Source organism: Heterodontus francisci, chromosome 9 (assembly GCF_036365525.1).
Source record: "Heterodontus francisci isolate sHetFra1 chromosome 9, sHetFra1.hap1, whole genome shotgun sequence".
In the NCBI taxonomy this organism is placed as follows: domain Eukaryota; kingdom Metazoa; phylum Chordata; class Chondrichthyes; order Heterodontiformes; family Heterodontidae; genus Heterodontus; species Heterodontus francisci.
In genome coordinates this window covers 97,448,116-97,461,567 of record NC_090379.1, presented here as the reverse complement: position 1 = coordinate 97,461,567, position 13,452 = coordinate 97,448,116, and the positions used below count along the sequence as shown (strand labels likewise).

The window sequence follows — 13,452 nt, the reverse complement described above, 5'->3', positions numbered from 1 at the left end:
GTGCTCATTGTCTTTACAATGAACTAACCAAAACATTAGTTGGAGCACTGTGTAATATAGGATATTAGAACCACAGCTCAGGTATGAACTGGTGAAAAGTCAAGTTACAACAGATACCAGAAGCAACGGCTGGAATTTTACGCTGGGTGGACGGGAGCCGGACTCAGACGTAAATGTCGGTGCCGAACCTGCTTCCGCCCAGCTTGGGGATACGTCCAGTATTTTACGGATCCCCAGGCTTTAATTGTCCCGAGGCGGGACTTCCACCCACTTGAGGGAGGAGGTCCTAGTCTCAGGAGCGCCACCGGGAGCAGTGGCCAATGCTGGGAATGCAGCCCAGCCAACCGAGGTGCATACCAAGGAGCCGGGACTGAAGGCAAGTTTGGGTTGCCTCACCAGGGGAATCGGTTGTGCCCTGGTGAGGCTAGGGTGGTCATTTGGGGGGAGGGGGCATCTGGGATCCAGGGGTTGGGAGGCGGGGGTGGCCCTCAACTGGGCACCCTGTGCCCGATTGCCAAGCCCTTCTCCCACCCCCCACCCCCGGGGTGCGGAAAGGCCGGCAGCTATAGCTGGGCGGCCTTTCATGTCCCCAGCACATCCGCCTGCCATGGGTAAAATACCTGCAGAGACAGGCAAGGGCCCTTAAGTGGTCGTTAGTTTTATTTTTTTTTTATTTAGAGATACAGCACTGAAACAGGCCCTTCGGCCCACTGAGTCTGTGCCGACCATCAACCACCCATTTATACTAATCCTACACTAATCCCATATTCCTACCAATCCCCACCTTCCCTATATTCCCCTACCACCTACCTATACTAGGGGCAGTTTATAATGGCCAATTGACCTATCAACCTGCAAGTCTTTTTGGTGGTGGGAGGAAACCGGAGCACCCGGCGAAAACCCACGTGATCACAGGGAGAACTTGCAAACTACGCACAGGCAGTACCCAGAATTGAACCCGGGTTGCTGCAGTTGTGAGGCTGTGGCGCTAACCACTGTGCCGCCCACTTAAGGGTCTTGATTGGCCTCGGGCAGGCAGGCCACTTCCCACCATCTTCGCACCCCCCCCCCACCCCCCCGCCCCGGACCTCCGTAAACTTGGTCAGAGGCGGAATCAGGGTGGTTAGGCCTCCCGGAGCCTGCCGCTCAATTTTACGCTGCCCCCACACCACCATCCGACCCGCTGGGGCAGCTTAAAATTCCGGCCAACATCCACATCATCTGCCAGGTGCAGTACTGGATTTGACTTTGGGGCACCGTTGGGAGCTCACTGTTTGAGCTCAGATAATTGAGGGGCAAGCTTGGCGGCCCCAATTTCTTTTTCCAGAATGACTTTTTTTTGGCTATTTTAAAGCATTAGATAAATTGGGGGAGGGTCACAGGAGGGAGAGAGATGGAAGTCTGGAGAAGGCACTTCACTTCACTCTATGTTACCCCTTGAAGACACACCCAAGACTGGGAAAAAGTCATTGAGGATCCAAAAAGCAAACAGTTTTTAAATCAGTGCAATGAAGCACCAACATGCAACCTCCAACAGAGTCTGCAGTTTACAAAGTTAACACTTGATTGTTTATGGGGGACAACCAAATCTTCCTCCTAGCATCTTTGTCTTCAACAATGATAAATTATTTCATATTCGAAGTTCCTCCAGTGGCAGTGAATTCATACAGTGCGCAGCTATTACTCCAGGCAAGTAGGTCCCAAATTCAATACCATGCATTTGGTATGGTAGCCAGTCTAAACTGGGACAGTGATAGGGTTGCTACAATTAGCCCCAGTGGTGCTGCATTAGGGGAGGTGGGAAGAGAAAATCTCATTCCTAATGAGCCAGGTTTGTGTGTGGATGTTGGATGAAGACAGGATCGGGTTGGCTGTGATGTCCTCTTTTTCAAACAGTTAAATAGCTTGACACTCACCTGTAAAGATGGACTCGTCAATACAGACACTTGGGTAAAACCATCGAGGGCAGCTGCTACTGTGAAAATAAAATGTACCCCCAGAAAAGTGCCAATATCTCAAGGTATCAATATGAGAAAGGGAGGTGGTGGTGGAAATAGAGATGACAGAAGCTAAGGAATTTGATAAGGGAAAGGAGAAATTAACTAGTTATAGGAATTTTATATTTATGTTTAAGTGGATAGGAAACCTCTTTATGGGGTAAAACCAACTCTCTTTTTACCTTGGATCATGTGCCTGACAAGCAAGCAATTATATTAAAAAGGTTCTAGCAATTTTACTGCTTCACATTTTGTGCACAATCCAAAACCTACATACAGTACTGACAACTTTATTCTGCAAAAAACTGTTAATGGAACAATCCATTAAAATTAAAGTACATAATATTATTCTGTGCTGCAATATACAGAGAAATTGCTCCCAAGTTCAGTAAAATGCTCTGAATTTGTAAGGCATATGCTAGAATAAACATCCCCACCATCCATCCTGACTGTCCCCCCAACACAGCCCCCTCTCCATTCGCCAAACCAACTGCTTTAAACAAAGCTTATTCATTTAAGATTTTCTTCTATTGAGTTAACTGGAAATGCCACCTTAGCATTTAAGGTACAGGGAATTAGCTCTTTGCTGGCCTGAACTGAAGGGTTCCACAGCAATCGGGAAAAGGTAACCCAACTGGATCCATCAAGAGGCCTGCATTCCCAAGCCTTTGCACTGGCTTTTGTTACGCCAATGTGTTTTGTTGAATGATGATTTTCTTTGGTCCACTGACTGGAGATCTGAATTTTTTTTGAGAGAAATTTAAAAAGAACATTTAAAACAGGATGACTGCTAGCAGCTTAAGATGACCACCTAGTTTGAAACACTGTATCCTACATTGCAAAGGACGGTGAGGAGGGAGACGAAATGGCTGCATTTCCCAACAAGAAGCAAGACCCAGGAAGTTTAAAGGAACTACCTGTTCTTTCAGCAAGGAGAAATACTGCTAACTGCTATGTTTTGAATCACTGAGTGACTGTCATGTGATAAGCCCCTCCCCATCTGTGGGTTTTAAGCTAGTGTTTTCTCTGCAGCAGCACAGGAGAAGCAACTGGTCTCTGATATGAGCAGACTAAGTGGAAGTCTCTCTCTCCATTCTGGCTTGAAAGCTTTCAAATCCTGTCTGTTGACTGACCACTTTTGCATACTTTAGCTACAATCAGAAACCCCGTTGGAAGAAATCATCCGCCTCGCTGTCTCCAAGGGACTCACCAAAACAGTCATCTACCCCTTCAATTAAAAGCCTCAGGATCATTGAATTCAGCTAGAAGGCAGCTGAATCACCAAACTCCAGAGGCTGTATACCTTTTTTATGGATTCTAACTGAACCAATCAATCTACCTTTCCCCACTCTGTAACCTATTTGTGTGTGTAAACCTCCAGAGTGTGTGTGTGTGTGAAAGTTGGTGCATCGTTTATTATTTTATTAGTTCGGTGTAGGTACAATAAAGTTAACTTTCTTTGTTAACTCAAGAAAACCTGTCAAATTGGTTCTGGTTATGATCATAGTAAGTAATCAAACACCTACTGAATTGGCCAGTACAATCACATTATGAAAGAATTAAACTGGTTGTGGTCTAACAAGAGGGAAATCCTTCAAGTCCTCCTCAGTTGACCATAACACTTTTAGATTAGAGATACAGCACTGAAACAGGCCCTTCGGCCCACCGAGTCTGTGCCGAACATCAACCACCCATTTATACTAATCCTACACTAATCCCATATTCCTACCAAACATCCCCACCTGTCCCTATATTTCCCTACCACCTACCTATACTAGTGACAATTTATAATGGCCAATTTACCTATCAACCTGCAAGTCTTTTGGCTTGTGGGAGGAAACCGGAGCACCCGGAGAAAACCCACGCAGACACAGGGAGAACTTGCAAACTCCACACAGGCAGTACCCGGAATCGAACCCGGGTCCCTGGAGCTGTGAGGCTGCGGTGCTAACCACTGCGCCACTGTGCCGCCCCACTTTGTTGAAATCTGACCCAGAGCTCTCTTTTCACATACCTTTTGGCAGAGTCAGCACACTTCATAACTTTTTCGTTACCTCAACTACTCGCACTCTGGCAGATTTTGACAAGCAGCTGTTTAAACAAAAACCTAGCAAAATCTCGACAATTACTTGGAAGCTATCCAATCAAAATGTCTTTGTTTTTCACAGCTGAGCTCTAGATTACATAAATACAAATCTATTCATAAAGTTGAATTCAACTGGCTTTTTAGACAATCGCTACACAGATCTTAACTGGTTAAATGGCCAAATATTCAAAAGATAAACACATCTGAATATTCAGATAATTTCTTTCCTTTTTCCCTCTTCTCTAAAGGTGGACTCACAGGATCATTGTTTGGTGCCTCATTCAGGTGGCCATTCTCGCATGTGGATTCAGGCATGCAGTGCCAACTGTTTGAGAGAACTGAAACAACATCACAGCCAACTCTAATCCCCCATCAACACACACAGCAGGGGATCACTTCATGGTCACCAACACAGCTGCAGTGCTGAATGATATTAGCCAACTCAGCACAGAGCAGAATCTAATCCAGGACCTTCTAATCTCTACAGTTCAACAGAAAGAAAGACTACATAGACCAATACTACAATATTCACAGTACTGAACCATCTTTAACCAACCAGCCTGAATTGGTCTTTGAAAATGGCAAGATAAATTAATAAGGCCATCAAAAAAGCAAATGTGGTCCTAGGTTTTATAAGTAGAGGCATAGAATACAAAAACAAGGGAGTGGGATCCGGCTGGCCAGGATTAAACCCAAAACTGAGAAAAATTATAAGGCACGCGGCCTCTAAAATATTTAAATAAGTTAACTGCCTCTTGGGAACAGGTTGGTCGCTCACCACCCCATCCCGCCTCCAATAAAACTAGAATTGAGCAAGTTCAAGTTTGGGTTTGAGATTTTTAACACTACATCCCATCATATCCAAACCCACCCATTTTAGGAGTTTAAATTTCCCCTCAGATTCGAAAAACAAAATTCTTAAGTTCTTATATCATAGCTGGTCTTCAGCAGATCTATTAAAACTAGTTAAAATCAGTATGTCTATTTCCATGCCATTTACACATACTGACATGAGATTAAAACATTACATATCTTTCAGCATCAGTAAGATATGAGTGTTACAGATAGAATAGCTGCAACAGTATTTGGCTTTGTTTGTTCCTTCCTCTTTGCTTTACACAAACATAAAAACTATTTTGCCCTTTTCTCTCTTTACTTGTTATTAGCTTAGTACTATTGATGGAGGGTATTTTCCCACCTTTGAATATCCAATAGGTGGCCACTCATCTGAATCACTGCCTCCAGCAGCACCTTTCATGACAAAAACAAAGCATGCGAACTCAGAATGTTAAATTAATGGTGTAGACCAAGAACGCCCAGCCTTTTTTGGCTTTGCATTCCATGAAGCCTCACAGACCACATTTGCAAGAAACTCAAGTTGCTGAAAATACTTGACGGTCTGATTTAAAAGGGTAAATTTAAGATGATGTACACTACCCTAAGTGAAAAAGTGAATAGCAAATGGAAGCAATTTGTAAAACATTTGAGTGATTTCACTGGTTTGTTTTGTGACAACCCTGGTTCATACTGGTAGCTTTTTTTTAAAAATGATTCATTGATTTTTTGTGGATTCCTTATTTCTGATTGGCAGGGGTTCAGATACTTGAAGCAAATCAGCATGGACAAGTGCACAAACAAAAAAAGGTTACTTAAGCCAATCATGAAAGTGGATAGATGATTTTTCATGCATGGGACACTGCTGCCTAGAAATTTGGTGAGACTTGCATTATACATGCAAGACTTTTAATTACATTAAAAAGATAAACAGCACATCTCGGCCACTCATACTGAACAGTGAAAGCAGCTTTTTCTAAGATTTTTTAATGATTTCACATTAAACATAAAAGAATGGCTTAAATAACCTATAAGACTTTAAAGCAATAAAAGACACAACCATTGTACCCCCAACAGAAACATTAATATTGCTGCAGTCATAAAAATATGAATATATTTTACATGGAAGCCTTTCATGTTTAGAAACGCTTTCTGTTTACTTTCAGATTTTCTTTTGCTGGTTTTTCCAGGAGGGATCATATGATTTCAGGATATTGCAGCAATAAATCAAATTACTGTTGCAGCTCAGCTTCAGTCAAGGTAATTCCAAAATCACTGACTGTTGTTTAAACCTTCTCTGTTCCACACAGACTATATTTGACTGAACAAAGGCCAAGAGGTCTGTTTACTTACTTTAGATTAGTGGTTTGCAGTACAATTCTGGCACAATTTATACACTGTCTTTACTTGTTGCTTGAGTATTGGGAAGCTGCAATTTCCTGAAGATGCAGTGCTGGTTGAACCATCCAGTCATTTTGTTTTTTTTTTGAATTCCCCAATGAGAAATCAAAAATGCAGTTTGTCAACACAGACCTATTATAAATGTTGACTGCACGGTTTCCCCACGCCCCACCCTCCAATGCTAATTTTCTCCCTTTAACATTCCAAACTATTGCTGAAGGTACTGATTCAGGTTGACATTTGCTCCCTTGGATACCAACCAACCTACCCCAACCACCCTACCCAACTCACCCAAGTGGGCCATTCCTAGAGTGTGAACTTGGATGGCGAGTGCTGGAAGGCTCTTTGATGCTATTTGGGACAACACAATCAAGCATGGACTTATTTTCTCCCAATGGGACTACATATTCACCTTGGGCTCGTGGGGGTTGGGAGCACAAAAGATGGCAGGGGAAGAAAACATGGCCAATTTTTTTTTCCTCCCTCCTATGGAAAAATAAAGCCAATTGATGCAGCTGGCCAAGACCAGTTAACTCAGCAGGGGTCTCTGCCTCACTGCTCTGCTCAATACAGTGTTCAATCCTGTACTACCTTCCAAAAAGGCAAGTCTGAATCACAGAATTTCCAACTATATATTCATTTTTACCAACATAATCCATTTTGACTTTGGAACAGTTCAACATGAAGAATAATTCAGAAAATACAGGCACACTGAGGATCTCAGATACATGGTACAACTATTTGACCTTACTAGATCCTGATGAGCCAGGGTGTACACAGCAGGCAATTTTCATTTACAAAAAATTATTTTAACAAGTTTTTTCAACCGGTAACGAGACATACCGGTTGAACTGGTTTTAATCCCCACCACCTTCACCCCAGATATGCGTTTTATGTTACAGTGTGATTTGATATTACATTGCATGCTAGGTAAGCTGGTTTGTTTGTTTGGGAATGGAGCCTCAGTTATTCATTAGAGGTTTCTGAAATGTCTCAGCCTTCAAAGTGTAAGACTGCCCTGCTAGAACATCTGGGAACCCAGTCTGCCTTTGAAATATGCTAAATGCTAAACAGCACAAAGTGCTTTGAGATGCTTTGCGAGTCACAAGGTACTATATAAATGGAAGTTCTGTTTCACTGATTACAAAACAAGTCATTTTCTTGCTTTTTCAAATAGAGACATAAATAATTTGAATACTTCTTTACCTAAATTGTCAAATGCGAGTCGGCATATGAATTTGCCTATTTGTTGAGTAATCCCAGAATAAAAAAGGATCAGATGTAAATCTGGGACCTCTTTTCTTTCCAGAAATATTTCCAACCACACAACTGACAACTGGATAAAGAACAGAACAACATAGCTGAAATTCAATCCACTGGCTCATTCATGAAAGAGAATATGGGAATAACTAAACAAGGTTTAAATAGCGAATTTTGTATACAAAATTATGAGGGGCATTGATAGGTTAGATAGGAAGAGACTTTTTCCCTTGGCGGAGGGGTCAATAATCAGGGGGCATAGATTTAAGGTAAGGGGTAGGAGGTTTAGAGGGGATTTGAGGAAAATAATTTTCACCCAGAGGGTGGTTGGAATCTGGAATACACTGCCTGAAGATGTGGTAGAGGCAGGAACCCTCACAACATTTACGAAGTATTTAGATGAGCACTTGAAACACCATAGCATACAAGGCAACGGGCCAAGTGCTGGAAAATTGGACTAGAATAGTTAGGTGCTTGATGGCCGGCACAGACACGATGGGCCAAAGGGCCTGTTTCTGTGCTGTATGACTATGACAATAAAACTAGTGTATGTTACACATGCACATATTTTCATGAGTTTACACTTTCAAAGTTATTATTTTTCAATAAGGGCATTCCTTGGCAAAATTGAAAATATTACTGTTCGTAATTTAGGAATGATGTCAGCTGCCTCACCAAAACCTGTGCTAGTGGGGGCAGTCACAGATGTGCAGCTCCTGTCCAGCCCCAATTTTACCAGGACATACCACTGTGACCCATAGAAAATCCTGGTAAGTTTACTTTCAGGTTGCATGGGACAATCGTGGTGGAAGCTGATGTCACAGGCACAGGTCTTGCACAATATAAAAGTAGGCTTAATTTAATATTGAGTGTTACTATAAACCTTTCCATACTGAAATGTACACCTTGTACACCTCCCCAAAAGCCAGTCACAACAGATAGCAGAAGCAACTCAACAGGCAGAAAGTAAAAGACAGAAAAATATTACACTGGTGCACAGTAGCACTTTTCTACAGTTTGGGTATTAAAGCATGTTGATGGAGCGCAGTAGAGGGATCTGTTGAGCATTAAGCACTAAAAAGAAAAAAGGCAGAGCCCAGAATAGGAAGAGACGCTAAAAACCAAAAGTTTCACTCTCCAGTACAGTGCATCATTCCAATATCTAGGGCAGGTCGTTTGACATGGCATCCATGAGTGCTCACCAGTATTACATTGCTCACTGTACAAGTACCATGGTTTTTCATAGAAGATTCTGGAGGCAGTGAAAATAAGCTGATCCAGTCAATTAATAAATCATTTTCCCCAATAACAGCAAAGTTTCTTTAGGAAAGTAACTTTTAACAGTTTAAAGTTTTAATTGAAAATTGCACATATTTGATTTCAAGTTCCAAATGTAGCAAGTACTCAAAACACACTTGTTATTGTAGTACATGAACATGAATCATTTATTCCAAGTCTAACCGAGACCATTTGCCATCCAGAATACGGTTCTAATGAAATACAGTATAAAGATTTCTATTTCCTGCCCACAAAAGTTCATAATAGGGCATCTGCATGTGTTCATGTGTGTGCATATGAGAGGGAGGGAGAAGGAGAGCAAGAGGGACAGAGACACTCAGCAAGTCACGCACAGTATCTGTGGAGAGAAGGGATAATTCAATCTTCCTGGCATTGACTTTATCAAAATGCAGGATTGTGAGGAAGGGCAGTGCCTGAAGGATTGACCAATTGCTTCTCATTCATCATGGAGGCTGTTCTTGACTTGCTGAGTGTTTCCAGCATTTTCTAGTTCTGCCTGCATCAGTCTTGGGCTGGTCCATAAACACTGAGTACTTTAGATTGTTTAGATTTTTATGGTTCAAAGTCCCATGCACCAATCTTTCTGCCAGCAGACTTGTTTCTGGGTCTCTGCCTTTTCTGCTCCGACCTTGGGAGCAAGACATAAATTAAAGCATACCGTGGTTGAATTTCCCTTGAATTGATCTTCCCTTCCCAGAACCCCTCCACAATTAGTCGTATTGAGTCGTTTGTGCAAAAGAGTAGAACTTACAACCTAACAATATTACTGGCGGTGCTGTCTGGACTTATTTCCACCATCTCCTCCAGCCCCACCCCCCTCCCCCCACCCCACCGTCATCACTTCAAATTTTATCCTACCCTTTCTTCAAGGGAGGAATCATGATCCAGACACTCCAGCTGCTCTCCAATATCTCACCCAAGTAGCATCAGCAGGTTATTGAACTGCTGACAGCATCACAACTGGAACTGGGCCCAGCTCTCCCACAGGGTTCCAAAAGGGATCACTGGATAGTGACTAGAAGCCCTGGCTGATTGTGCCTTTCCAAACCCAAAGGCACTGATGCGAATAGTAACTAGAGATCTTCCTGGTCTGCAAACACCATACTGGTCAGTGCCTTTTACCAAGTGGCACTTTTCTTTAAATAAAAGACACTGGTTTGCTTATACAGAATCAATGAATTTTTCACTACACATCTTACTCCAAAATAGTCCATCACTAAATCACTATAACCCACAGCAAGAGGTTTTCCAATACACTTTATAATACAAGTGTCTGGATGTGGACACGTGTACGCCATTTCCCACACATCAGGTCCCCAACCTCAGTTATCGGGAAAAATAGTGACAAAAAACAAAATACCAGAGATGCTGGAAATCTGAAACAGAAAATCATAGAAAACACTCAGTAAGCCAGGCAGCATCTGTAAAGAAAGGAAATCTGTTGGTGTAAGGCACAGCCTTTCATCAGAACCAAATAACATATCTTCCAGTTTTGCTGGAAATGGAGATGTGTGAATTGCTGAGCAACAGAAAAAGGAAGGAAAAACCAATAGCAAATTAAGTCCTGGCTACTCCCATACAGCAAGCAACTGATTCAAGAGCACCACTGGAACCACATGGTCATGGTCAAGTGCATATTACACAACGAAAATGCCATATCATAACTTTTTTTTAAAAATTCTTTGGTTTGAGTCTAACCTTGCTGCACACCAGGGAGTGGTCGGTGTCACAGTCCGCACTGTGGAAGCTACGTGTGATTTGAGCGCTGTTTAATGAGGCTCATCTTGTGATGATGAGGCCCAGCTGGTGCCAATGACGTGAAACCTGGTGACAGGTTCAGTGTTAAAAGAACGAGTTGGTGATGCAGAGGTTATGATAGGTACACAACTCCAGCAGTCTTTGTCCATTCTCATTCATACTTCCAATGCCATAGCGCCCAAGGCAGGAGGGCCACGAGTCATGGTCGGCCTCAACCCTGGCGTTAAAGTCCCCCAGCAGGAACAAATGTTCGGTATTGGGAAAGCTACGAATGATATTATGGAGTTCCTAGTCAGCAGACGTGGTCTCTTCAGACTACTAGCAAAGATCGGACGTCCACCAAAGCTACTAAGTATCATCACCTCATTCCATGACGATACGAAAGGCACAATTCAGCATAGCGGCCCTCATCAGACCCCTTTCCTATCCTGAATGCTGTGAAACAGGGCTGTGTTCTCGCACCTACACTGTTTGGGATTTTCTTCTCCCTGCTGCTTTCACATGCGTTCAAGTCTTCAGAAGAAGGAATTTTCCTCCACAAAAGATTAGATGGCAGGTTGTTCAACCTTGCCCGTCTAAGAGCGAAGACCAAAGTACGGAAGGTCCTCATTAGGGAACTCCTCTTTGCTGACGATGCTGCATTAATATCCCACACAGAAGAGTGTCTGCAGAGACTCATCAACAGGATTGCGGCTGCCTGCAATGAATTTGGCCTAACCATCAGTCTCAAGAAAACAAACATCATGGGACAGGACGTCAGAAATGCCCCATCCATCAATATCAGCGACCACGCTCTGGATGCGGTTCAAGAGTTCGCCTACCTAGGCTCAACTATCACCAGTAACCTGTCTCTCAATGCAGAAATCAACAAGCGCATGGGAAAGGCGTCCGCTGCTATGTCCAGACTGGCCAAGAGGGTGTGGGAAAATGGTGCACTGACACGGAACACAAAAGTCCGAGTATATCAAGCCTGTGTCCTCGGTACCTTGCTCTATGGCAGCGAGGCCTGGACAACGTATGTCAGCCAAGAGCAACGTCTCAATTCATTCCATCTTCGCTGCCTCTGGAGAATCCTTGGCATCAGGTGGCAGGACTGTATCTCCAATGGAGAAGTCCTCGAGGCGGCCAACATCCCCAGCATATACACCCTACTGAGCCAGCAGCGCTTGAGATGGCTTGGCCATGTGAGCCTCATGGAAGATGGCAGGATCCCCAAGGACATATTGTACAGCGAGCTCGTCACTGGTATCAGACCCACCGGCCGTCCATGTCTCCGCTTTAAAGACATCTGCAAACGCGACATGAAGTCCTGTGACATTGATCACAGGTCGTGGGAGTCAGTTGCCAGTGATCGCCAGAGCTTGCGGACAGCCATAAAAGCGGGGCTAAAGAGTGGCAAGTCGAAGAGACTTTGCAGTTGGCAAGAAAAAAGACAGAAGCGCAAGGGGAGAGCCAACTGTGTAACATCCCCGACAACCAATTTTATCTGCAGCACCTGTGGAAGAATCTATCACTCTAGAATTGGCCTTTATAGCCACTCCAGGTGCTGCTTCCCAAACCACTGACCACCTCCAGGCACTTACCCATTGTCTCTCGAGACAAGGAGGCCAAAGAAGACGACGACTGGAACCACATGTCCCAGGTCATGGTCAAGTGCATATTACACAACGAAAATGCCATAATTTTTTTAAAAACTACATCTACATACACTTCCATTACAAATTCCTGTGTCCACATTCATAACAAATTGCCTATGTGAACTGGTTACACAGTAGTTATACCCTCCTACCAGTGGTGGCACTGCACTGCCTCAGTTTTACATCTCCCTGTTCCTCACCCTATATTACACAGAGAAATCCCTCCTAAGTTGCAACTAAATCTACTTTCCAAGTTTCTGTACCAAAATAGATTGTACAACTTTATAATGGGGACCAAATTATGTTTTCATGGCTTGGTTGAAGTATCCCCTAACCTTTTCACCTAAAGAGTATGCTTGGCCTTTACTACTCATGTTCAATTCCCTGAGAGACTGACTTGCCTTTTAAAAGGATGCATGGATCCACCTGCAATTTGTCTGCATCAGCAGATCAAGATACCAACAATCCCAGAGTTTGATCCTCATGACTCTATCAGCTTCTACTAGTGAGGCCAGTTCATATACATTGCTCGTTACACCTGCAGAATACTTGTAGAACATTTGTGTTTTACCTTTAATAAAAAAGGCATTTATTTTTCATACTCCTATGTTAAATACTAACCACAAATGTCAAAATACCACTTCAGAAACCAGAAGCATGTTGGAACAGAGGAACAAAGGCTTCGGAAATACCTTGCAATTCCTTTTTATTGGGAGTCCTGCAGATTTCATGGACTACTAAGCAAATAACATACATAATTCACTCCATGCACTGCACAGATTCAAAATAAAATTGTACGCTTGCTTCCATCTTCGATATGGGCAGACAAGCTGAAGATGGTAAATCAACACACCTGTATTACACAAATACACGGCTGTAGAAGGAAATAAAGTTGAAGGGCTACGGGGAGCGAGCAGAGGAGTGGGACTGACTGGATTGCTCCACAGAGGGCTGGCATGGACTCAATAGGCTGAATGGCCTCCTACGATGCCATGAATAAATTACTCTTTAAGTAGAGGTAGTAATAGTTTACACACACAAGAGGGTTCCAAAGAGTAATCTGTGACACAACTACTCTGCACTGAAAACATGCTCACACTTCTGATAAATTAATTTGGTTACAGCATTCAGGACAAGAAACAAAATCACAATGAAAATGGAAAATTGGTTTGCTTCCCTT

General features: G+C 43.1%; 1 protein-coding gene across 14 annotated transcripts in view; it reads right to left on the bottom strand.

Moving 5' to 3' along the window:
• The window catches only part of sipa1l1 (signal-induced proliferation-associated 1 like 1), a 371,020-nt gene that overhangs the window by 236,476 nt on the left and 121,092 nt on the right, over positions 1–13,452 (bottom strand). The window contains exon 1 of one of the 14 annotated variants that reach the window (XM_068039574.1): positions 2,550–2,569. The exons of the other annotated variants lie outside the window; for them this stretch is intronic. The gene's annotated coding sequence lies outside the window, so the exon portion shown is untranslated. Of the gene's footprint in view, positions 1–2,549; positions 2,570–13,452 lie in introns of those variants that run through there. 14 annotated transcript variants of the gene reach the window in all.